Source organism: Artemia sp. Qi Xiang Cuo, chromosome 3, assembly GCF_049724085.1.
Source record: "Artemia sp. Qi Xiang Cuo chromosome 3, ASM4972408v1, whole genome shotgun sequence".
NCBI lineage: Eukaryota > Metazoa > Arthropoda > Branchiopoda > Anostraca > Artemiidae > Artemia > Artemia sp. Qi Xiang Cuo.
Genome location: NC_142796.1, coordinates 34,532,318 through 34,558,751, shown reverse-complemented (window position 1 = coordinate 34,558,751; position 26,434 = coordinate 34,532,318). Strand labels below are relative to the sequence as shown.

Genomic DNA, 26,434 nt, shown 5'->3' with positions numbered 1-26,434 from the left:
ATTTTCCTCTTACAAAAATTACTCTTACTACAGTAGAAAAAAGTATGTTATTTTGGGGGGTAAAAAATGTTTTTGTTTTTTTATCAAGTTTTTAAGATGATCTTATTGTATCCTACACATTGTCTATATCACAGCTGCTGAGAGACTATTATGAACCTGAAAGATTATTAGGCTACTTAAGAACTTTTCCTGGGCTACACCAAATTTCTTCTCTCTTATTTTTAGTGTGGGATCTTAAATTTTATCGCAAACAGGTTTTTGTTAAATTTTAGTTGCTTTAATTAAAAACACAATCTAAACCAGACGAAAAGTTCTTCGTCTAACTAAGCAAAAGATACAGAAAAAAGTCAAGGCGTATTTTCGTTAAAATTCAGCATTGAATAATGGGTTTCACTTCTTTGATGCATTCTATAGGGTTCATGGTTGAGAATTCCTTAGGCTCAGTGATATATAATTGGCATTATTTTCCCGAAAAGTCCTTATTCATCTCCATGACACTGTCTGTGGCACTGCCTCATCTGGCACTGTATGTGGCACTGCCTCATCTGGCACTATGTATCCAGATCGTATATCTGTTCAAGCAATTCTCGGGAATAATACCTTCCTTAAGGTTTATGTTCTGGATACAATTTTTAGTATGTTGTCTTTTTCCTCTTCTATGGTTCCAATTTTTAAAAGTAATTTACGACTTTAAAAATGTAAAAAAATTTCTAAACATATTTACGACTTCATTCACTAGCTGAGAATCAATTCCATCTATCGACATAATTATATTTTTGCCTACATGGTTTTTTAGATTGAAAATAAATTGTTTGAAAATCGTTGAAAAAGGACGGTTTTCCTATTTCTAGAGCAAGTTTATATCCTTCCCAAAGGGCAATTCTAAGCTATATCATAATTTAGGATCGGTGAATGGATGGATCTGAAACACGGGCGCCCATATGGGGGGCAGAGGGGGTTCCAGCCCCCCTGGCTGAATGATACTGCCTTATATTTTTATATTTTCGTTTTGAGATTTCTATTATACAGCATTGGAAGCGCCGATTAGATCAGGTAAGCTCCCCCCTAAAATTCAGCTTATGGGTGCCCATGATCTGAAACCAAGGGATTCATTGATATAAGTATGTTATTTCGGCATAACCTGCAGTTGAAGATTTGTCGAGGAACCAACTATTTTATATACTATGTTCTTTCAGGAAACGGCACCCAAAAGTGGCACTTGTTGATGTCATATACCGGCCAAACTTTGCAATATCAACAACAAATTACAAAGGGTATAAGGCAGTCAACATTACCTTTCATACGTGCCTATATTTCTAAAAATCAGTCTCAAAACCAAAAAATGTCAGGTCTTAGTTCTATATGGCACTATCTGATCTAGCACCTCTACGTATTTAATCGAGTATAGATCCGTTTCAGCAAATATCCTTAATAATATTATTTCTTAAGGTAGAATAACCAGTGTTCTAATCCCCTCCCTCTCATAAATGATACCCTAAAGTAGCATTTTTGATTCAGTATAACATTCAAAGATGGCGCTATCAGTGCCAAATTACATGTTAATCAGCATTGATTTCCATAAGAGCCCATATAGTCTTACAGATAATTTTCATTAGCTTGATAGACTACCCCTGCAACAATTCGATTACCTTTTGTCTTCCAAACTGTGGATTACAAACTCCTGTTAAGGGTAGCCAAAATTTCCTTTAAAAATGCTTTTCGGTTACTATTGGCCAAGATTCGCCCTTTCTACAACAATGTTGAGGGTTTCCATACACGCTCATCTGAGGCCTCTAAATGCATTCATTTCGGAGATAGCACAAAAAAGGATGTATTGTCATTATGTGATGTGACAGAAAGCGAGATGCATGCATTAGAATAGTTTGGGAATATATATAAATTCGTCGTTGAACAGTAACCAATAGTAATTTTTGACTAGTTTAGTATTCAGTTCGGTGTGAATTCAGGAGCTAAGTTCTTTTCCCAGTTTATGTGGACTAATTTGGAGGACTTTGTCCAATGAAGATAGTAAAGGTTACGGAAGAACATGGTTTCAAATATGAATGTAAAAACCTACTGGATTTTGATTACACATATGTTTTGAGTATCCTACTAAAAAAATTGGGGAAATGTGAATTTTTGAAAGTTTTGATAGTTTAGGTTATGAGAATAGGTTTGAAAGTTAATGTTAAGGACATAAAACCATGTAAAATAGGAATAAATGAAAAGAAAAATATGATGTTAGGCAATAAGAAAACAACCAAATGGATAGTTTTACTTGCTTAAATACTACTTATTAAGAAAACTTTGGGTGCATTGAAGGATGCAGATAAACGTGCAAAGTGTTTCTTTTTGCTGTACAAGGAAATTTCGGAATAATAGGAAGATAAGTCTATGAATAATGGCTTGGTCAATAAATCAATGGTAGGCCTAATGACAGTGGTAGAGCGTGGCTCTAAAACGTTGGCAGCTCGGAGGGTTGGGGTCGATATGCTATATGCTTTGCAGAGGAATTGTCTGAGGATAGTTATAGGCCATTGCTTGAATGTATATAGAACAAAAATTTCTATGAAAAATGTGGCTTATCTCATTTTCGTAGGCTAGGCAACGGTTTATAGGTGGACAAATGAATCGATGAATGAATGAATGATAGGCTGCCAAAAAACTTTCTTTTTGTTTATCCATCTGGGGCAAAATGAAAAACATTACTTGCTCAAATAGGGCTGCAAAAAGTCATAATAAGAAACGGTCGAAGGGAAATTGTGTATAATAATAATAATAATAATTTATTTATGACCCAATTTTATATAAAACAAGCGGAGTAAAGCACACTAAAAAGGAAAAAAAAATGAATCAAATACACAGAAACAAAGATAACTTAAACCTTAATCACTGACAAAAACACACGGATGATATTATGGTTTGGGCCTAGGGGCACAAAGGCATTTCTTGTCAAATTATTATTAAGCAATTCAAACGATTGGATAATGTCGGTAGCACCACACTTCTCAATAACACGTGTATTACGTTATGAAGTGGGGATGTACCATAAACATTTGCAATATCTAAAATAAGCGATACAGATCTGGCGCAAATCATTCTTATTCAATAACGAATACATTCCACTTAAAAACAAGACAGAATGGTCACAATATGTGGAATACATTTTAGCTAAAGCTCGGCGTGAATATTTTCCACGGTTAGGTACAATTTTCACATATCCGATTTTCAACTTTTCTTTAACATCTCTCAGAACTTGAAGTCACAAAAAGTGAGTGTAGAACAAATACTAATTCCTAACCACTGTAAACTCGCAATATTGCGAATTACTAAGGAAACACAGGACAAATTTTGAGCTGGTGATTTGGGATTGAAAACTAAATATTCACATCTATCAAAATTCAAAAACAGACCAACATCCCGAAACATCATAGAAATACGTTGCACCGGTAGAACCCGAAGCCACGCCGAAAAGTCGGCGTCGCGCCGTCGAAAAAAAGACGGCGGCGCGCCGCCGAGCTTGCATCAGCGCGCTGACGCCGCCGCTGATTCTATCGGCGGCGGCGTCACTAATACGCCACCGTTTTTTTGTTTTTTTCTCTCTTTTTTGGTTATCGATATCGACCTCCCGGCTTCAACCGTCATCCCGGCTAATCTGTGTCTTAAAGATAAATACTTTCATCTTGGGCTCGCCATGTATATCGATTCGTAGAAAGGAGAAGAAGAAATTTTTATTGAAACAAAAATTCTACCTTCCACTTTAATATTCTGTTAAGTTTTCTTTCTGATTTTTTCGGATGAAAAGAGGTAGGTAAAGGAGCATTAGGTAATACAGGATGTTTTCATAGGCAGCGCAATCAAGCTGTCTAGGTAAAGAACAATGTTGGCACAATGTATTATTTTTATCCATACCAGGGCAATTCGTACCAAAGTTGTCGTAGAAACTTCAAAAGGGGCTCATTTGATTGGAAATTGGAATACGTAGTGCCCTTTTCAATAGTCCAAAGTGACTGGAAGGCAGCTAACACCCCTTCCATGCCCAATATGTCCCCAAACACATCCAAATCAAAATTTAGAAATAGCCATTTTGTTCAGAGTAACTGATTTCCAAAGAGAACATATATTTTTTGAGGAGGTTACTCCCCCACAGCCCTTAAGGCAAGGGTTTTGTAGTTATGCCCTGGGGGTATATAAGAACGATGTTGGCACAATGTATTTATTGTTTTTTCCTTTAGACCAGGGCACTTCATATCGAAGAAGTTGTAGAAACTTCGAAAAGGGCTAATTTAATTAGAGATTTGAGTGGCTTGTGCTCTTTTTAATAGTCGAAAATGATTGGAAGGCAACTAACACCCCTTCCACGCCCACCATTTCCCGAAACACATCCAGTAAAAATTTTGAGATAGCCATTGTGTTTAACGTAGTTGAAAGTTCTGGAAATTAGGTCTTAGACGATGACAACCACCCTCACAGCCCTTACGGTAAGGGTTGTAATTTATGCCCTGGAGGCATATATGGTGTTTATAGAAAGCGTTGCCGCAGAAACTCAAAAAGGGATCATTTGGTTGGAAATTGAAGAGCCTAGTGCCCTTTTTAATAATCGAATGTGATTCGAAGGCTTGACATTTTTTTTAGTAGAGATCAATGTTGGTATAATGTATCATTTTGTTGTTGTTGTTGTTGTTTAGACCAGGGCACTTCGTATCGAAGGAGTTGTCGTAGGAACTTCGAAAAGGGCTCTTTCGATTGAAAATAGAAAGCGCTGATGTCCTTTTTAATAGTCGAAAATGATTGGAGGGAAACTAATCCCCCTCCCACGCCCAACCTCCGATTTTCATTTATGTTTAAAAAGTAAATGTTGCCTTAAGATTAAATCAAAATGCACTGTGTTAATGCTAATTCCCCATAAGGCATCTCAGCAGTATCCCAAGAACAACTGAGGGTATTATGTTCCAACTTTTGGAGTTTCTTCTGCTCTTAAAATTTGACCAAATCAAAATAGCTTAAGTGTATCCAAGCTATCAAAGAAAGTAAACAAATTTTTTTGCGAATGTTATCAAGTTTTCCATTTCAGGTCAACTACAGGAGGTATGAAACTAAATTAAACACTACTATTTGTGTTCAGATTTTTAAAAGAGTCTATGTTGTTAAATTCTTCTGAAAATTTTTTTCCAGCCTACAAACTGCAGGCCCAACTATAAATTCTTAAAAAAACGAAAAGATTTAAAGTATTATTTTCTTTTTCCCTGAAAAGACTATGTAAATATAAAACAAACAGAAATTAATTAAAAAACTGTTTCCGCAAAGTAAGTTTTTCAAAGAAAAGTAAAGAACTCCATTAAACAAAAAATGAGCAAAATTAAAATCAAATAATCTACCAAGCGTGAAACTACCACAAATCAGCATCGATAAATAAACAAAACCCAAAACAAACAGAAATTACTATAAATAACCGCGTCAAACTCAAAACGAGCAAATTAACATAAGTTGGGCTCAAAACCCCAATCCCTTCCCAAGGCCAGAACATAATTTGCACTTTACAGAAAAAAATACAAATGAATATACATTGTCAGTTTAATATACATATACTGATTTTTAGTAATTAAAATGTTAATAATATTTGATTTATTAAAGTTATAAAAGTAAACACATTTATATTTTTTCAGTAAAGTGAAAATCATGCTCTGTCTTGCATAGGCATAAGGGTTTTGAGCCCAACTCATGTTAATTTCTGTTCGTTTTAAGTTTGACTCGGTTATTTACTGTAATTTATGTACGTTTCGGGTTAATTTTATTTATCGATGCTGATTTATGGTAGTTTCCCGCTTGGTAGATTATCTAGAGCTAGTATAGAAATATATCTATAGAAATCAATTACATTTTTTTGCACAGTTAGCAGAGCACACTGAAGTTTAAGCAGCCTTAAACTTTGACTTGAAACGTTATAACTTGACTACTTCTTTCAGAAAAGAATTTTGGAGGGTTATTCCGTGTTGATAAGAAAAGAGGGTAAAGGTGCAGTTTAGTTCCTCCTGTAGTGTAGGGCACAGGAGCCCTATGGTAAAGGTGCAGGTTTGTTCTCCCTTATAAAACAACTTATTTCAGCAGATACAAAGAAGAAGCCCATTTGCGGCATTTGCGGAAAGCCCATCTGTGGAACCCCAAGGTCCAATACTAGCATCAGATCCCGCGAGTGGCAGTTTACGCTCGTCAAGTTCTGGCTATACCGGCCACATGTGCCCCAGCTAAACGGCTTTTTAGCACGACAGGACTGATAGTGACTGCAAAACGATCAATGGATCCAGGCGGAGCGAACAAACTCACTTTTGTTACATCAGTTGTAACTGAAGTTATGTAATCGCTGATTTAAAATAGTTGGTCTTGTTAAGTCATGGTATCTGACATGTATGCAGTGTCTTTTCGATGTTGTTATTTCTTTTGTTTTTTCACTTCCTTTTCGTATGTATTTGATGAACAGGAGATGTTGGAACTTCAAACTTTGAAAGTTATACACACATTAGTTCAAATAATTAACAAGAAAGAAATGACTAAACACGGGATTTTAAAGAAACAATGCGATGTTTAACATAAACACAACAAGTAAGTACGTCAAGTAAGTTATGTTGTTCCTTTATGTTTATAGCCAACCATTTTAAAATCCTTACTAAAATCATGGTTTACCATGCTTGGTGATGTGAAATTTTATTATTATTTTTAATCGGAATAATCGGCGCGCCGTGGCGCGCCGTTGGGCTAAAATTAGTGGTGTACCACCAAAAAAATTTTAGCTCGCCTCGTAGTGTGCTGTCACTGATACTAAATCACACATTCGCCGCCGTCATGTCGGCGTGGCGTGGCTTCGGGGACTAGCACCAATAATGCCAAAATAGACTTGGTTCGGCTTAAAACTAGCAGGTCGTTCGCATACGCAATATAAGACACATCAGATAAATTATAAAAATCCGAAGGCTTGATTCCTAATAACACATTTTGAATGCAAGCATTAAATATATAAGGTGATAGCACCCCACCCTGTCGTACTCCAGATTGAACTGGTATATTACCGCAGTACCCTGTACCAGATTTTAAATGAAGAAACGAATTATTATACCAAAATCTAAGTACATGTATGACAGAAGGGTTCACTCCAAACTCTGACAAAGAGTGCCACATTTGTACATGGCAAATACTATCCAAGGCTTTAGATGAATCCAAAGGGCAAATATGTAATTCATAACCTTTAGACTGGGCATCATAAAGAGTTGAAGCTAAAACCTTATGCGAATGTTGACACCCAATACGAGGTTGAAATCTAAATTGGTTAGAGTCTTTCACAGTTCGTTCAATAATATATGGGAGCAGAACATATTCAAAACCTTACTAATATTGCAAGCAACAGTGATGGGCCTATATGAACTGCAATCAAAAGAGTCTCTTCCGCGTTTAAGAATCGAAGTTACCGTTCCGCAAAGGAAGAAATCAGGCACAATTGACAAAGATAAACAGAACTGAAAAAGTAACTGGAGCTGAGCGACTAGTGCCGGACAATCACAACGTAAATGGTGAGCGCTAATCGCATCAAGATCATTTTATTTAGACTTAAGTTTAAGCATACAATTAACAATACTTTTAGTTGAGACGGGAATAACATGACGTTGCAAAACTTTAGGTGGCAAAAATTTAGAAATTAAGCACTGAAAATGATAATGAACACTATACTCAATCTTAAAAAAAATACTTTTATAATGCCCAAGCCAAGACGAAACTGGGATAACATCACTAGTCCCTAATGAATCAAATTTAGACGTATTAATGATTTCTTTCCATTGTACTGCACTTTTAGGGAACTCAGCACCATTATATCGAACCAAACAAAGATACCGTTTAAACTCCGCTTTTGTCTTACTCTTTATATCAAACACTTGGCCTCGCAAGGGCCGCCCACACGCAATCCAGATGCGAAGCCAGAGTTTAGCACGATTTTTGCCGGCTTTAAGACCCGGGTCTTCTTTCCAAATTGGACTTCGAGTTTTGAGTTTAACCCGGACAAGGGGAACAGCCACATTCTCAGCTTGTTTCATGCACTTAACCAAGTGAAGATAATAAACATTCAGTTGCACTCTGGCTTGTGGCGAAAAAACACTCGTGCACAATAGGTTAAAAGGGGTCTCGACGCAGGACAACAGACCTGTTAGGGTAGAAATATATAAAGGCCAATTGGCTTTGCTCCACTCTCGTTTCATACACCATTTTTTATTAGCAGCACAAGGATGATTAGATGGATCAGCGGTTAATGTCACAGTAAGGGAAAGGGGAAGGTGGTCAAAATCACGTTCGTCTTCGTCAACATTAACGACAGAACAGGGAACATCGGATGATCAATATTGGTCACAGTACCACTATTATGAATATAATTGTAATTAAGAGCTTTGGATGCTATGCGGTAACCAATAGGCAACGAATCTAAAACTAAGTTGGCACGAGTAGAGGAGATATGAACATCACAATTGAAGTCACCTATCAATAGCCAACGATACCCATACTTTTCAATATTGCATAACAGAGTTTTAAGGGATGACCAGGCATTAGAAAACTTAGTAAGTGAAGCTAGGCGTTTCTGATCGCAGGGAAGATATACATTTATAAATACAAGGTGACCAAGTCGTATTGCCATAATGTTATCAGAGGAATGAAATAAGATAGGTGACAAAGGAGTAGCTAATCGTTTGATAACACATGCATGGCCCCCGGAAGGTCGGCCTTTTGTTTTTCGGGCATTGGTGGTAAAGACAATATGGTGGCTACTTCTTCGTAGAGAGTTAACGGAGATGGCCGGAAGTAAATGTTCTTGCAAGAACAAAATGTCAAAATCATTCATTTTTTGATTTAATGAGCCATCTTTATCTTTCGTGCCATTGATATTAAAAGAGCAGATTGAGACGAATAATTCGATAGTCATTTCCGAATCACACGTTTGCTCAGGATATCACGCAGAATATGACATTTTAGGCTATATGATGCATGATTACCCTCACAATTAGCGCATTTTGGATCAAAAACACAGGGGAATCACGGGATGATACATGAGAGCCGGCAAAGTTTTGTTGGCTTATCGCATTTGGTTTTCATGTGGTTGGGAGATTGACAATTATGACAGCAACGGGGCGGCCGCAGGAATTCAAAAACCCGGAATGATTCATAGCCCACCTTGAGCCTGAGTCGTAGGCTATTACTCTGGGCTACAGCATCAGCAAATGTAATTTTCACAGCCAGGGATTTTCCCAAACGTTCAGCGTCGATGACACCTTCACATTTCTTAAAAATTACCGCCTCACAATCAGCAGGCACCCCCTTAACAATGCCATGAAATTTCTTTTCTTGAATCATGACGTCACATCTATTCAATACGGTTGGAACCGCATCGCTGAAAATCTTTGCTGCAGATTGACTAATCTGAACAAGCAGCTTATCGCCAGAAGGCTTTATGCTGTGAATAGCTTCATCGCCAGGGATTTTATAAATAGCATGAGCCCGTTTTCAAGGGTCGTCACGTTTAGTATGCACTTTTGAAATGATAATGGCGGCAGTGCTTTTAATATAAGGACTAGCATAAGGAATGGGAAGTGACGGAAAATTTAAATTATAAGCTGTTACCTTTTCTTTTATGAAGTTAAGGGTACTATCCAGAGCACAAATTTTGGAAGCAAGTTTGTGATAAGCAACAGCAATAATTACAGGCACTTCAGTGGGTGAAATAATTACGTACGTTGGCAATGTTAGCTCCTCATTTACGCACTTCCGAAGCAAATCAATCATATCTTTCACGTGCCAAGCGGAGGCATTATCACCTTGTCTCCTTGGTGCTGTTTTGCTACTAGGGTATATTTCTGCCCATAAATCAACTTTAGCATCTTTTAGAGTATTTTCAGGAAAAAACTCCATTGCATGATTAATAATAACTTCATCATCAATACCCGATCGAATGTTTGATTGGATAAAATTAAGAATAGCTGAATGCAAAAACATTATCACTTTGCTTAGGTCAGTCCAAACAGTCTTGGTTCAAAACATGGTTCAAAACATCATGGGTATCCATGGGAAGGAGTAACGAGTAAAAATTTGGATGTATTAGGGGTGAAAAATGAGTGTTTGCCGCTGTGGTGGCCTCAAGTGGATGGGTGTGGGAACAAATTCTGGCAGTAAGAAGTAGGTGTCATTTTTTTCTTTTCAACTTGCTAGCATTATTTTATGGTGACATTAAGTCTTAAAAAAACATTTACAGAAAAATAATGTGTCAAAATGGAAATCCCACTTTCTATTTGAAATTTCAGTAAGTGTTTACAATATAATAAATCTGAGCACTTTTCAACATTTTTAAAAATGTAGTGAATAAGAATAGCCTTGAATACTTTGTTGAACAACAAAAATGCAATCCTCGACTCATGCATTGATTGTTTGGCTTTGGCTTTGTTTACTTTGTACCTTGGAGCTTTCCAGAAATGAGTATGATTGAAAACCTATGAAGCTTTAATATTCGATTAGACTTAAAATATTTTCCCCTGATAAATTATATTAGAAAGTAGTCCTAATTGTATTTATAGTTGGTTTTGTGTTTATTTATCTTCATAATAATATGTTTATTTTGACATCATTAACAGTGCGACAAAACTTGACCCCGCCCCCCTTCCATCCCTGGGTAAAAAAAACTAGGTAAAGTCTGAATTGAGTGTCCTAAATTTACATCAAAACAAGTTTCAGTCATAGCTTCAGTTGAAGGTTCATACCCTTTACAACACTTGATTCATGTATAAAAACCTAAAGCTGTCAAATTACTTACAGGAGATCTCACAACAAAAAATTAGAACTAATTTTAAGGCGTTACTTAGCATAAATTAATGCCTCAACTCCTTTAGAAAAAGAAAATAATAAGTATACCATTGAAGTGGAAAAAGTATTGTTTACAAGGAAATGGGGGAGTGTCTTTTAAACATACTTCCGATGTTATTGCTATTTACCATTGTACGAGTGTCAAAACTTCATAGTAAATTACCCTGAAATGTAAGTAAAAGCGTAATTATTTTTAGCTTTAAGTAAAATTATTAGTTAAGCTTCTACTTGAAACACTAATTGGTAGTGATATGCCATATTTTTGAAGGGTTCTTTGTTTGTTTTTATTGTTGTATGTTTTTATTCTTTTTTTTCTATATTCAGCGTTTTTTACAACAGAATTATTTGCGTTTTCTAGAGTCTTAACATAAAAAAAAATAATTGAAAATAAAGAAAAAAATTAAAACTGAAAACAAAAACAAACTACACAATATATGAGGGGGTTGCCATTCCTTTGAACCACACTCTTATTGCTAAAGTTTACCAGCCACTTTTCAAAGAGGATTTTAGAGGGCAGCACATGGCACCATTTGTTAAATTTATATGAATTTTCGTTCAATTATTAAAATTTTACAAATACTATTTTTTAAAGCAAATTTCATAAATATAAATGTTTTAGAATCTTTTATTTTTCCTGATGGTATTTTTTTCAAAAGTTTACTGCTTTTATGCAAGAGCATTAATTCTTAAAGCATTGAAAATAAAATTCACACTTGAGCGTGAGGATCAACCGGTAGAAGGGTGGCGGCCCCTTCATATCGTAAGTAGTTTTGCTTGTTTTCAGTTTTCGTGTCGCTGTTTATTGTCATTAGGACAAACCCTTGTTTTAAAATTATAAATATGTTTTTCTTTTAGTTGTATGCACAGGGTAATATAAATTTAACTGAGGGGGGAGAGGCTATGCTTCCACGTAAGGCACCTGCTCTTTTTGTTAAAGTTAAACTTTTATATTACATAATTTTGACAACAAGGGCTCATTTAGGTGCATATACAGGCTCGAATATTTTCGAATTGATTTAGTAGTTAAGAAATAATGTTTTCTGTTTAATCTTCGTTTCTGCAATTAGAAGGGAGTTGTCACTGGGTATATTCTTAAGAACAAATGGGCCAAACTGTAACAGAATCGTTCTTGAAATCCTAGAGTCTTTGTATCTGGCCTTTCTGTAGCCTGAAACCGAATGGCTATCTTATAATTAACAATCTGTCGTATTTTGGCCTTAGGACCAGCCTAACTTTTGTTTCTTGGCATAAAGTGGCTGAAATTGGCACCTTTTCGGCACAATTTGAAGCTAAAAGGGTGTATATATGGTATGACTTTCAATAGTTTTAAACAGAACAGATTGTCTATCTCAAAAATTTTATAGGTAGCATTTTACTCAAGTGAAAATCGAAATGGTTCTTTTGTGGCACTGCTTGAAAAAAAAACTGAAAAAACTTGAAAAAACTTGCGACTTTGTCGAATGCTCTGTCATTTATCATATACAAATTGGTCAGGCCATAATACTCTTGTGCTCATAATTTTCTTGTGCGAATTTTCTTATGAGTAAAAGATGAAATGATGTTCTCCCAATAGCTGTTATGAGACTAGGCGATATCGTAAAGCAATTAACATTATTGAATAGATGTTCATTATTAACTGTACGTTTTATGCTAACTGACTGCATTTTTTAGGACATTCTGTGAGGGACATTGCCCAACCACTGGCTAGTATGTCTGAAGCTGGAAGGTTGTAAAATTAGGTTCTCCATAATTCTAAAGTGGCTGGCTGCCACAGAGTCCTATCTGAAACAAGAGTTCTGTTTTGTGGCGGGTAATTACATAAATGGCATTAATCAGCACTTTGCTGGCGTTTCATCTCTCTACTACCAAATACTAGAAAGTCAACCAAGGCCAGTAATTGGATTGAATAATCCCTGAAGAAAAATAAACACGCATCCGTGACAATTTTTCTAAGAAAAAGTTAAAAATTTCATATTTTTGTAGTTAGCTGCTTAAGACCTATGCTTCAGATTTTTGACCATGAGCTTTTGCATTTGGGATTTCCTGGTATAAATTTCTTGAAAATAGGACTCATTTTCTGTGCTAATATCTCTTTATAAGCAGAATGGAAATTGAGCAAGTGGGGTATATGTTTAAGCCGAACAAAAACACAGATTTAACAAAGTTATTTACAGTTGCCAAATTCTTTTTATTTCTCAGTGTCAGATTAAATTGACACAAATCAGTTTACAATTCAACTAGGGGTTTGATATTCACTAGGACCAGAGCACCTTACGAGAATGCTCCCTCCTTTTTTTTGAAGCTACCCAAATTTACACAAGAACCCTCTTGATGGGTACCTTTAAACTATTCACATATTTGAATCAACATAGAATGTAAGTTCTTTTTGTTCGCACATTGTTTCTAAACTTCAAATTTGCAGTTTTTGTTACTATCACCGGGCCTCGCTGTTACACTTCGTTACGATAAACTGTTGGGTTTCGTATAGCCTTAAATGCTACAGTTATGACTAAAATAGACACAATAACTGTGTATGAGCGGGACATTGACAAAATTTTTATTGACACAGTTTTGTGTCAATAAACAAGTTTTGACAAGTTTATTGACAAGGTTTGACACATTGTCACAAGTTTTTAAACAGTTTATTTTCTATGGACTATTTTCATCTATAAGAAAGAATGCGCCACCGCGCGCCAATTTTGCCTCCGAAAATAAGAAACAGAATAGATAGTCGTTCGATAATTTCGGATCAATCGACCATCTGTCAGTTTTCAGTTATTAACATTCTGACCCTCTTCGGGCTTAAATATTGTTTGGAAGACAAAATAGCAAAACACACATCTTTGTTCAGGCATGACTTCTTTTCTTCCTAAAAATAGCACTAGATTGCGTAATTTAAGCATGAACAAGCTCTTTTGCCGTATACTAGCACCAGCGATACGGCACGATCACCCTCGAAAAAAAGTTACAACAACAACAAAAACAAAACAAAAAAGATGCATCTGTGATCATTCTTCTTAGAAAAAAATATAAAAAATAAATGCACTTTAGTAGATAGGAGTTTAATATATCTTTGGAATACGGTTATCTAATGTACTGAATTTAATGGCGTATTTTCATCAATAAAACCCCCTTTCTTGGAGAAGCCGCTCGCTTTTACTAAAATCAGTCAATTTTTTTACGCTCATAGCCTTCGAAGGGTAACTCACAAATAAATTAATGGGAATCATGAATATTTGGATTCACAATAAAGGTGGTCATTTCTATGTACATGGATTGTTATTAAAATTCTTTTTTTAGAATTTTAATTACTGTTAGCACTAGCCACTCTTTCCTTATAGTTCACTAACACAAACTGTTGGATTAGAAAAAAAAATTCTCAATGTAATTATTTCTGAGCTTCATCTAACTAAGCTGATTCATTTGAGACATTATTAATTTATGTAAGGTAGTGCATATTTGCAAATCATGAGTCAGGGATCAGTGGATCTTGCCATAGGTAGGCTGGGGGTTTAGCATGGTTCCTGAAGACTTAAGAAGCTTATTTCTTTGGTAATATTCTCTAATCTTCAATGGAAGTAGCTCCAAAGAGCAAGATCTCTCATGTAAACCCCCTTGAAAATGTAAATATAATACCCTTAAATTATTTTTTGACAGTTTAGATCCCTTCAAGAATGTACTAAGAGATGCAATTTTGGAAAATGGTGATCATTCTTAAGGCATTGATTTAAAGCAACTGAGTCAGAACGTTATAAAACATGCTATGAACGTCATATAGAACCCTATATAACGTAAGACAATTAAAGTTGAACAGTGAAGGTTGAGGGAGCAGCCAATTCTCCTCGCACTTCGAAAACCAACAGATAAGATCATAGGCAGCTCAACAGTGCTGACTATGTAAAGAGCGATAGGGATTCAATGTAATTTTTTTGTCCCTAGACCACTTCGTATGGAAGGAGTTCTCGTAGACACTTCAAAGGGGCCTCAGATAATTGAAATTGAATGTTCTAGTGTCCTTTTCAAAAGTAAAAAATAATTGCAGCCATCCCCCCTCCCACACTCGTTTTAGCTGCTCCATCCCCAAAGACATCCGATTAAATTTTGGCATAGCCATCTTATTCAATATAGCTGAAAGATCTAATAACCATGCCTCCAGGGATGTAATGAATCCTCAAAACCCTTGAGGCAAGGGCTCTAAGTCATGCAAGTAGACAATTGTTTACATATATGTCATTGGGAAAGGGGACATAGAAAGGGGACTACTACTACTAGTAGTAGTAGTAGTACTAATACTAAAATTAATAACACTACTATTACTACCAATACTACTAATACTGCTACTACTAACAACTAACTGCAGCATCAAGCCACCTGAGGTCAACATAGCTACACACACTTCTTCTCCATCCCAATCTACTCAAAAACTCCCTCTTTGAACCCTCCTTACAAGTTCCAATTTCTATTAAGTCCTTCCTAACGACCTGCTCCCACCCCAGTTGAGAGTGACCTGCTTTTTGTTTGGCCCTAGATGGTTAGTCGAATGCTAGAAACTAATGCTACTAATACTACAAGTGCTGCTAATGAATCTTTCTTATTAAACGAACAATAATCGTGTAATTTGTGTATATGACCTACGTGTATTTATGTGTGTATAATATGTTACCTTGAATGTCCAAAATCTGCCTAATGTCGACATTCACCAGTGAATGTCGTAAATTCCTTTTTCTCTGCTTGGATTCAATTAGCTTTGCGAGTCAGTTTTTTCCGTCTTATGCAAGGTATGATGGTAAAAGTTTAAGTTAGGTTATGCTAGTTTAGGTTAAATTTGGTTATAAATATCAGAAATGGGTTAAAAGCCTTCAGAAATGAGTTGAAAACCTAATCTAACCTGTCGTAATCAAACCTTGCATTAAACTGGAAAAGTTGACTGGCAACGCTGCTTAAATCCAAGAAGAAACACAGGTATTTCAAACATTGACCGGTGAATATCAACAATCGCGGATTTCGGACAGTCCGGTAACATATATACGTTTCTTCTCGAAAACAGCACTAACTTTTGTTTCCTGAAAGTTGGAATACTAACATTTTATGGTGTGAAAAAAGTTAGATAGGTCACGAGTTTTGCACACTCCGTTTGGAGCCTTAATTGTGGAAAAATATTTTTCGCGTAAATAACGTATTTTCATATGAAAAATCTCACATGCATATTTTCGCTACATGGGTAGTAGCGACCGTGGCTGTAACTACTTGTGACTTTAGACTGCAACTGCATGCGATTGTAACTGCTTATAACTGCGACTGCTTGCAACTACAACTACTTGCGACTTTAGACTGCAACTACATGCGATTGTGACTGCAACTGCGACTACTTGCGACTCCAACTACTTGGGACTGTGCCTGTGAATGCTTGTAACTGTAACTGCTTGCCAATCTTACTACTTGAGACTGCGAATAGTTCCAATTATTACTATTGCTACTACTGAGATTGCGATTGCGACTGTCATTGCTACTGTCGCTTCTACTACTACAACCACCACTACTATTACTACCACAACTACTATAACTACTACTACTAATAATAGTAATAATAATAATACTGCTTCTACTTATACTACTTTTACTCCTAGTACTGCTACTACTACTACTACTACTACTACTACTACTACTACTACTACTACTACTACTGTTACTACTATTACCACAACTATTGCACCTCAAGGTGCAATGAGGAGTTCGACTCCTCAAGGTTGTCTTAATGTTATTGATCCAATTTCTCAAAAACCGAGTTGGGTATTCATTTGAAACTTTCAGTGGAAGTTAAATAAGATATGGAACTAAATAAGAAAAAAAAACTGAACGCATTCAGGTTATCAAATGGACCCACTTATAATGTCCCAAGAATAGCTAATAATATTAGGTTGAAACTTCCAGGGAAGGTTGAGGATGATTTGGAACTAAGTTTTGAGGGCATGTCGAACTGAATCTAAGGTAGTGAAAAGGGTGTAAATGTGGTATCTCCGGAATGACTAAGAGATATAACCGGAAGATTTCAGGGCAAGTTGAGAAGGATGGTCGATTGATATTTGTGTAGGCTATATTCATAGTTGTAACATTATGCTGATCAGAATGGCTTCAGTCCTATAGAAGCTAAAAAATTATGCTGATTGTCAATCCATTTATTTTAAAATATTTCACGTAGCAATCTACCCAAATTTTCATAGTACAGCTGTTATCCAAACTTGATGAAAAATTTTGTTCAAAATATATAAACAGCAAGCCAAAATCTCGATTCTTAAGAGAAAACTCGGAATAAGCTTTAAAAATATTCTTTTTATTAACATGTACGAAAAACGATGAAAGCTCAACACAAACAGAATTCAACTTTAAAAAAAATTCAATTAGAAGTTTATCAAAGAAAAGTAAAGAGCTACATCCTAACAATGAATAAACGAAACCCAAAACAAACACAACAATTTTAACAAATAATCAAGCCGAACTTAAAACGAACAGAAAATACCACTAACAAGAGTAGTATCGAACACCCTTCTAAGGACTACAATGTCATTTGCGCTTTACTGAAAACAATTTAGATTTTAAACTTGTTCTCTTGTAACGTCAATAAATCCAGAACTGCCGAGACTTTCAGGAACGAACATCAATATATATTAAAACTTAAAATATATATTTCATTAGTTATTTTCAATAATCTTAGTAATTATGTTTCTTTTTTTATCCATGTTACGACAAATAATACACAGCTTGACATGAAAGTTGCTTTACTGAAGCTCAAATAACGTTCTAGCCTTTAGAAGGCATATTCTGGGTGTCAGTGCTACTCCTGTTTCTGATAGTTTCTGTTTGTTTTAAGTTTGATTTGATATTTATGGTGATTTCATTTCGTTTTGGATTTCGTTTATTGATTAATTGTGATGTATGCTGATTTTACACTGGAATTGCTATTAGGATTTATTTCTGATCGTTTTAAACTTAATCCAGCTCTTTACTTTTCCTTGATAAACTTATTTTGTGTAAATTTTTTTTTAACTAACAATAAAAATAAGTAGAAATGGAACAAGTAGTTATTTCGAATGAAATCAAAGAGCGACAGTAAACACTAAAACAACAAGAAATTGCAGGATACTATCCCCTTAAATTTCCCGTTCTTTACACTTATGGTCGAATATTGTTTTCCTAGAAGTAAATTGTAATGAAGCAACGATAGCTAGTTGATAACTACATGGGTCCTATTTTTCGCTAACTTTGCGAATACTTACACTGATGTTTACTTTATTTCAACATTAAAAAAAAAATTAGTTTTTCTAGATAAAAGAGAGTAAAAACACGACCCTATCCCATTTTGAAGATTTTTTTTATCAGTTATTTTTTTTTGTTTTTGGTAATATGTTTTTTGTTTTTGGTAATTTTTCTGTTTTATGTTTGGTAATATGTTTTTGGTAAAAACTTTCAAGTTTTTGCCAACTCCTCCTTAAATTCTACCTAAAGATTTTCCCTCTACATCAATCAGAATTTGTATGACAATGCAAACACTAGGAAAAATAAAAACAGAATTTGTCATCACAGTACTTCGTCAATCGATAATCCAGATTTGTTTACACACCTTCCATACCACTCAACATCAAGGGAGAATAATAATCTGACTCCCTCAAGTGAAGACAAATTCACAAAGTAAAATAGGGAAAAGTTTCGTGAGATTTTGGATTGCGAACAATTGCTGGGGGAAGAAATAGCATTTTGGCAATGAAGTTTTTACTTGTTATGATTCAAAATCTGACCCTTACTCACGATCTAAGAAGTTAAGTATTTACATAAAATAAGATTTGGACATAGTAACAAACTATCTTCATTCAGAGAATTTTAATAGAAGAAGTGTATTTTTCGACGTAACACCCCAAATTAGTATTCTTTTCTTAGACAAAACTACCGTTCTATAACGAACAAATAAAAATTACTAAAATAATATAATTGAAACTAGCAAATTCATATACACAAAAAAATTAAAAAAATAATAGTAATTTTCTTTCTATTTTTGTCTATAAATATGCTAGTTTCAATTATGTTAGTTTAATAATTCTACTGATGACGGTTGCTGTATATGTGATCGAAATATGTGGACATTTGTACCTATTTTTTCACTGTTTAAATAAGTGGATTTATCCCTATTTGAGAATTTATTTGTTCGTATTAGAAGAAGAAATGTCAAGATCAAAATATTTCTCTTATAAGTCTATTATTTTACAGTGCATCAACATACGAGCAAAAATTATAGTCATCACAAAAATAACGCTTTGTCAAACTTCTTTTTCGAAGATAGATATGGAAGATACATCAAATTGTTATTAGGCAATGTTTTTATTATAAGAGCTTTAAAAATAATCAAGGAAATTTATTATGAAAATGTGACTATTTTTCTATTTATTGGAAGTAATCACCGAAAGCAATTCTCTTCAGACTTTTATAACCTGAATTATATTAAAATGCACAAAGGGAGCAATATAAATTTTTTTTTTCTATTTTCGGGATTCCAAGCAAAAAGTCAACTGCTTATTAAATATGTTATTGCAGAATTATAAATCAGTTGCTATTCAGTCTCTGACCTGTGAAGACCAATTTGTTCTTTCAAAAAGATTAAATACCAGTTTTGAACAAGTGTTGAAAAAGGATTATATCCGGAATCAATTAGAGTCCGTAGCTAATTCAGTGACTGTTATTTCGTAACATTTTGCTGTGGGTTAAAGTGACCTAGATTCAGGATATTCATTTAGATTTTGGATAATTTTTACATCCAACACCCAATTGTGAACGGTGGCTGGTGTTTTGGCCCCCCCCCCTGGCCGCCGTGGGAAATACTCCCGAGGCAAGACCTATTTTCATTTCACCCGTGTTGTGACGCAATAATCGAATGAATACCTGTTTTCGTTTATACAATAGCTGGCTGGCGCTGGACTTTTTGAATATTTATTTGGAATATTTTGTTTGGCCTCACGTAAAGATAAGTTTTTTGCTTTTTTTATCTTACTACTCACAATCATGGCTTTTAAACAGTTTGATCTTGCTCTTGTGAAGTTCAAGGATTATCCCCTCTGGCCAGTAAGAATAATCAAAGCTGGTAAAGATACACGAGGCAAGCCAGTTTATACGGCATTTTGCTGTGGATCGCATGATGAATTTCGCCTCGTGGCTGCAAATCTCCAGGTTTATGATCCTACCACTGTTAATTTGTCCGCTCCTGCTTCAAAAAAAGCTTTTGAAGAGCTTGCTACTAAGCCTGATATTTACATGAGACTATCAAAAACATACCTTGCGATGAGAGGTAATGATAAGAGCAGAGCAAATGGCCCAGCATTAGGATTATCTAGCAGTATTAGCCCGATACAACAGAGACTCGTAGCTACCCAAGCTGAACTGGATAAAACCAGAAATGACCTGATGGACAGTATAACTCAAAAAATTTCGGAAAAACTGGCTAGCTCAGACTCTCTTAAGGAATCGACTAAGCTTATTGCTAGTCAAATTTATGATGCTCTCATGATTGAATTTAACCCCAAGTTTCAGCGAATTGATAAGTCGCCAAAGGGACTGAGTAATGAACTTGAAAATTTAGAGGACAGACTGAACAGGATTGAGAATAAGTTGGATAGTTATGAACAAGAATCACTACTAGACAGCCTGGTTTTTCACGGTGTTAGGCAGAAAACTGGTGTTGACACTCGTTCTGATGAGCTGCTAACTATTAATCAGAAGATGTCTTTGCCTGAAATTAGTACAAATGAGGTCATGAACGTGTATAGACTTAGACTGAATAATGCTGCTACAGCTGATTCAACTCAGGCGGTTCCATCTATTCCAAGGGTCGCTCCGATAATAGTAAAATTTTCGAGCAAAAGCGTTGCTTGTAAAGTGTTCAAGGCCAAATCCAAGTTGGCCTCTAGTGGTATTTTTGGTGTTGAGTCTCTGACGAAGCAGAGACGATATATTCTGACTGCAGTGAAAGACAAATTCGGTCACCAGAATGCTTGGCCTGACCGGGGTCAAATATTGGCAAAGCCTAGTGATAAGACTCCAATAAAAAAAATAAGGTATCTCACCGACTGTGTTTAGTTTGGTTTTTTGTTGTGTTGTTTTTTTTTTTTGTGTTGGGTGGGTGTTTGGTCGTTTTTTTGTCTCTCATGGTTTTTTTGTTTATTGTCCCTTTTCTTTTTTTTTATATATACCAATTCACTAGTTTTTGGTTCATTTTTTTCTTCTCTGTTTTTTTTTTTTTTTTTTTTTTTTTTTATTCTCAAAAATATTGTTTGTTTGTATTTATTTTTTGGTGGACTTTTTGGTAATTTTTTTTCTTTTTATTAATTCGGTTTTGTAATTTTTAGATGTTAATATTTTTATTCTGCATAAATACCATAGCTCTGCTGTGAAGTCGTTAACCTTTGGTCTGGTGAGTTTGGTCGCGGAGCGGATTTACTATCCACCGTAAGTAAAATGATTAATTCTTTTAGTGACCAGGGTGATGTTAACTCTTTGGGGGAACGTTTTGTTGAGATACAAAATAATCCTTTAGATATAGAAAGTATAATTAATAATTCAGTTGGAAGTAGGAATAGGAATTATAATGATCCTAAATCGGTTATTGAAAGTAAATATGTTTCGCAATTAAGTGGTTCTGCCTCTTTTAAACAAGATGGTATTTTCTCTGTGCTTCACATAAACATTCAGGGACTTTGTTCCTCTTTTGATGAGCTGAAACGGATCGTCAGTGGTGGAACTCCGGGGGTTATTGGATTGTGTGAAACTTTCCTGGATTCAAAAAAGGATATGCTTTTAGATATCCAAAGATTTAGGATGGAGAGGATGAACCGAAAACAGATGGCGAAAGGTGGCCTTGCCCTGTATATTGCCGATCATCTTGTATATAATGTCCGAGGCGATTTGAGTAGAAATGAGGAAGGAATCTTTGAATCCCTTTTTATTGAGATTAAGTCAGGTTGTAAGAATTTAGTTGTTGGTTTGTTTTACAGATCCCCTAGTGGATCTATTCCTTCGTTTATGAAAATTCTAGAAGAGGTTTTGGACTTACTCCAAAAGCATCCTTGCGAACTAATCCTTATGGGGGATTTCAATATTAACCTGCTGGGTCAAAATTCTGCTTAGGCTGCATATTTTTTGTCAATGATGCTTTCTGCGGGAACTCTACCTTCAGTTTATATACCAAACCGAGTTACTGAGAGGCACGCATCACTTATTGATAATATTTTTTCGTCACTAGATGTCTTAGATAATTCATTGATGATTAGTGATATTTCTGATCATTTCCCTGCTATTTCACAGTATAGGACTGCTAATCAATCGCAGCGTAGACTTTCGCTATCTTATCTCCCATTTTTCCGTTTTGGTGTCAGTGAGATCAGTTTACTTAAATCTCGTTTGACTGACCAGTCATGGGATAGTTTGGATTCTGAATCGGATTTTAAGCGCTCTTTTGATATCTTTTATGATTCAGTAAAAGAAGGTATCCTAGAAGTTTGCCACCAGAATCCAAAGCCTCAAACCTCGAAAAGGATAGTACTGCTGAATCCGTGGATGACTCCAGGTCTCCATAAAAGCTAGAAAAGGAAAAATTATCTGTGGAAACTATATAAGGCTTCGTCATCTGCTTCTCATCATCAGCGGTTCAAGGCCTATAGGAATATATTTAATTCTCTGTGTCGGAAGGCCAAGTCTCATTATTATCACAGGAAATTTTATGAGTGTAGAAAGGATGTTGGGAAGACATGGAAAATTATTAATTCTGTACTTAAACCTACTCCCCCTCCGCCTTCAGTTCCAACAACGCTGATAGTTGACGGTAAAACTGTCCAAGGATAAGAAAATTTTCAGCTAGAGCTTTCGTCTTATTTTGCTAATATAGGAAAAGCGACTGCTTCATCTGTGAGCTCTACAACTCCTCGTTGCGATTTCAGAGCCTATCTTGGACCCCCATGTTTAAAGTCAATGGTTTTGAACCCTGTTTCTGAGTTTGAGGTAGCTCGGATCGTAAATGCACTTAAAGGTTCATCGTCTTCAGGGCCAGACAGAATTCCTACAAGGGTTATCCGTGCCGTTCTTCCCGCTATTCTGTCACCATTGACTAAGCTTGTCAATCTGTCTTTCGTGAATGTAATTTTCCCTGAATCACTCAAGCGAGCTAAGGTTATAGTGCTGTATAAAGGTGGGTCCCAGAGTGGTCCTGCTAATTATGGGCCACTTTTTCTTCCATCTGTTTTCAGAAAAAGTTTTTAGAGGGCTACGCTATCCAGGCTTCTTAGTTTTCTAGATCTAGAAAAAATTTTCCATGATTTTAAGTTTGGATTCCGGGTGAATCACTCTACAGAGCATGCGTATGCATCTCTCTTGAATTTCAGTCATTCGGCAATAGATTTTAGTCTTATCCCGCCAGCTTTGGTTTTGGATGTTAGGAAAGCTTTTGATTCTTTGACTCATCAGATTCTTCTTTGGAAATTATAGCATATTGGTATAAGATCAAATGTTTTTTCTTGGTTTGAATCATATCTTTCCGGTAGACTTATTTCAATTGATCCGCTTTTCCGAAGCCCTTCTGAAGTAGAATATGGTGTGCCCCAGGGATCTGTTCTTGGTCCCGTTTTATTTCTGATTTACGTCAATGATCTGATTTCAGCAGTCAAGAACACCAGTCCTCTGGTATGCTGCAATCTGTGTCATCCGGATGTTCCTTCGTGTCCCAATGCTACTTCTAATGAAGATTGCCTCGTTGCTTTTGCTGACGACAGCACTTTAGGGACTCTAGGGAGGACGGAATGTGATGTCAGCTCTAATCTGGTGGTAATATTTGAGAGAGTAGTTTCATGGTTTGAGGCGAATTACTTGGCATTGAATGTTACCAAGTCACATTTTCTTATTTTTTCTCGAATTGGTGTAGGTTTCCCTCAACTGACACAGCTTCAGGTGTCACAAGGCTTCTTGTGTAGACCAACGAGTCGGTTGGTCCGATTTCTTGGTATCCTGCTTGATGAAAACCTTTCGTTTAGACACCATATAGCCATGATTAGGGTTAAGGTCTCACAGAGTTTGGGTGTCATTCGAAAACTCAAACACACCTTTCCTGGATCTATTCTGAAGCTTCTTTTTTTTCTGCCTTGTCCAGTCATATGTCTCTTATTTCCCCATAATATGGATGTCTACTTTTCCTTCTACACTGCGGTCGCTTTCTGGCATGTATGATAAAAAAAGGCGTCTGGTTATTGACACCAACCGTTCTTCACCAAGACCGCTTCTAAATCTACAGTTTATCTACATTCTTTCTTGTGCTTCTTTTGTTTTTCATCAGCTTCATGGCAATCTTCCAAAATCCCTTCAAAAAACTCCTCAGTTTATTTCTGATTCAGCTCCATATAACCTTCGTTCGTCACATAATATCTGCATTCCTCCTACTTCCACTGTGCGGTCAGATTTCAATCCCCTCATCGCTTGTCATCAGGTTTGGAACTCCCTGCCTTCTTCAGTACAGAAATGTCACTCGTTTTGCCCTTTCAAGAGGATTCTTAAGGACCATTTAGTTAAGAATCAAACTGAATAATTTTTTTTTTTTTTTTTTTTTTTTTTTTTTTTTTTTTGTGGAGTTGATGTCCCCTGAATGGTTAGTTTGTTTTATGGTGGTTTTCTCTGCGCTATGACTCCCAGGCCTCAGGTATGATTATCATTTTTTATTGGTGAAACTTGTATAGTTCACTAAGGAGTAGCATTCATGAAGATAGGTTAAATTTTATTGCTTTCGCACCATTTTATTACAGTCTAATAATTACAGTCTGTTTCGACGACAGGAATTCGCTTATAGTAAATTTTTTTTTTTTTTTTTTTTTTTTTTTTTTTTTTTTTTTTTAGTCTATTTAAGTAGTATGTTATATAAAGGCGCGAAACTTACATTCAAACTTACGCCTGAAGGCATAGATATGTGTGTAAGTTTCGAACGAATTGGGGTTACCATGGGTCATTTGCAAAGAGGTACCATTTCTATAGAAGGTATAGTAATTTGAAATATCATATGGAATTTGCTTGAAGGTATATGCTGTGCATACGTGCCCCTATCAAACCGGTTGGTTATAATATGTTCTGCTTAAATTTTCTTATGACACAATTAAATGAATTTCTATTTCATTACATAAAAGTTTTTTTTTTTTAGGTTACATCCGTGCTGGAAAAACCGATGGATCTTTTTTAGAAGCTAATTATTTTTTTTACATATTCAAGTTTCAAATTAGATTCCTCAACAGTTTTGAATAGTTTATTGAACATAACACAATTGCCATTTTTTGTAAGCATTTACATAGAAAATGGATAATTCAAAGCAATTTCTGGTGAGTAAAAATTTTCTCATTATTATAATAAAAAAAAAGAAATTATCTTATCATTAAGTTAAAGAAGAAATTATTTCCTTACACTAGAACTAAGGGTAATTATATAATTATAAGTCTTATTTTTTTTTGAGGTTAAAACAAAAAATAATTATACTTTTTTTTTAATCTTACGGCGGCTGGTTTTTTTTTTGTGGTGGTTTTTTTTTTAGGTATTTTTTTTAAAATAATTCCAGGCCTGTATGCATTTATGGTTTTATTTTTATAATTAAAAGTTAACCTTTTTTGGGATTTTTTTTAAAAAAAAGTGCTTGGATATATTGAAAAAAAAAAAATGTTTTAAACTAATTAAAATTTATAAAATAAAATTAATTATTTTAAAAACCCACAATTCATTTTTTTTTAAAGGAAGTGGACACATGCAATACCCCCCCTTCTGAAAAGAGGGCACGATATAGTGAAGTTATATTAATGCAAGCTAAAAGACCTTCATTCATCAAATTCTCTGCTATAACTACACAAGACCAGACAATGCCTGAGAATCTTTTAATGACAGTGACCTCTGACTCCAGCTTTAGCTCAATATCAACTTGACTTAAGTTGAAAAGAGGATTGACTGACTTATATAATGACTCTGATAAAACTACTGTAGATTGTGACCTTAACCCCCCTCAAGTTTTTCCAATGAGTTTAGATATATAAGGACAGTCATAATTTGTAAGTATATACATAATTTTTTTGTTTCTATCTTTATTGTCAAAAATAAGGTGAATTTTCTCCGGCTTATAGATTCTTATGAGTAAAAATTAAAATTTTTTGATAAAAAAATATTTAATTTTATTTAATTAATCAAATTATCTGTTATATTTATAAAGTAGTTCTTATCATATATTTCTATAACGAAAAAAAAAACCTTAAATCGTAACTTATAGCTAATATGCGTTCTAATGCAAAAATTCCAAAATTCAATTTATACAAAAAAAAAACTAACTATTTGAAAAAAACGAAAGTGAAAACAATTGCTACTATACAGGTAACGCGCACTTTTAGACTGGTATTTTTGCCCTTATGAATTTGCATACATCCGCGACTTATCAGATCTACCATCGCTTTTTAATCCGATATGAATTCTAAGTAGGGTCGCATGCAAAGCGGACTTTAAA

At 35.2% G+C, this 26,434-nt stretch overlaps 1 protein-coding gene across 1 annotated transcript in view; it reads right to left on the bottom strand.

Moving 5' to 3' along the window:
- LOC148954033 (roundabout homolog 2-like) overlaps positions 1-26,434 on the bottom strand; it is a 218,984-nt gene that overhangs the window by 23,341 nt on the left and 169,209 nt on the right. The gene's annotated exons all lie outside the window — the stretch shown is intronic.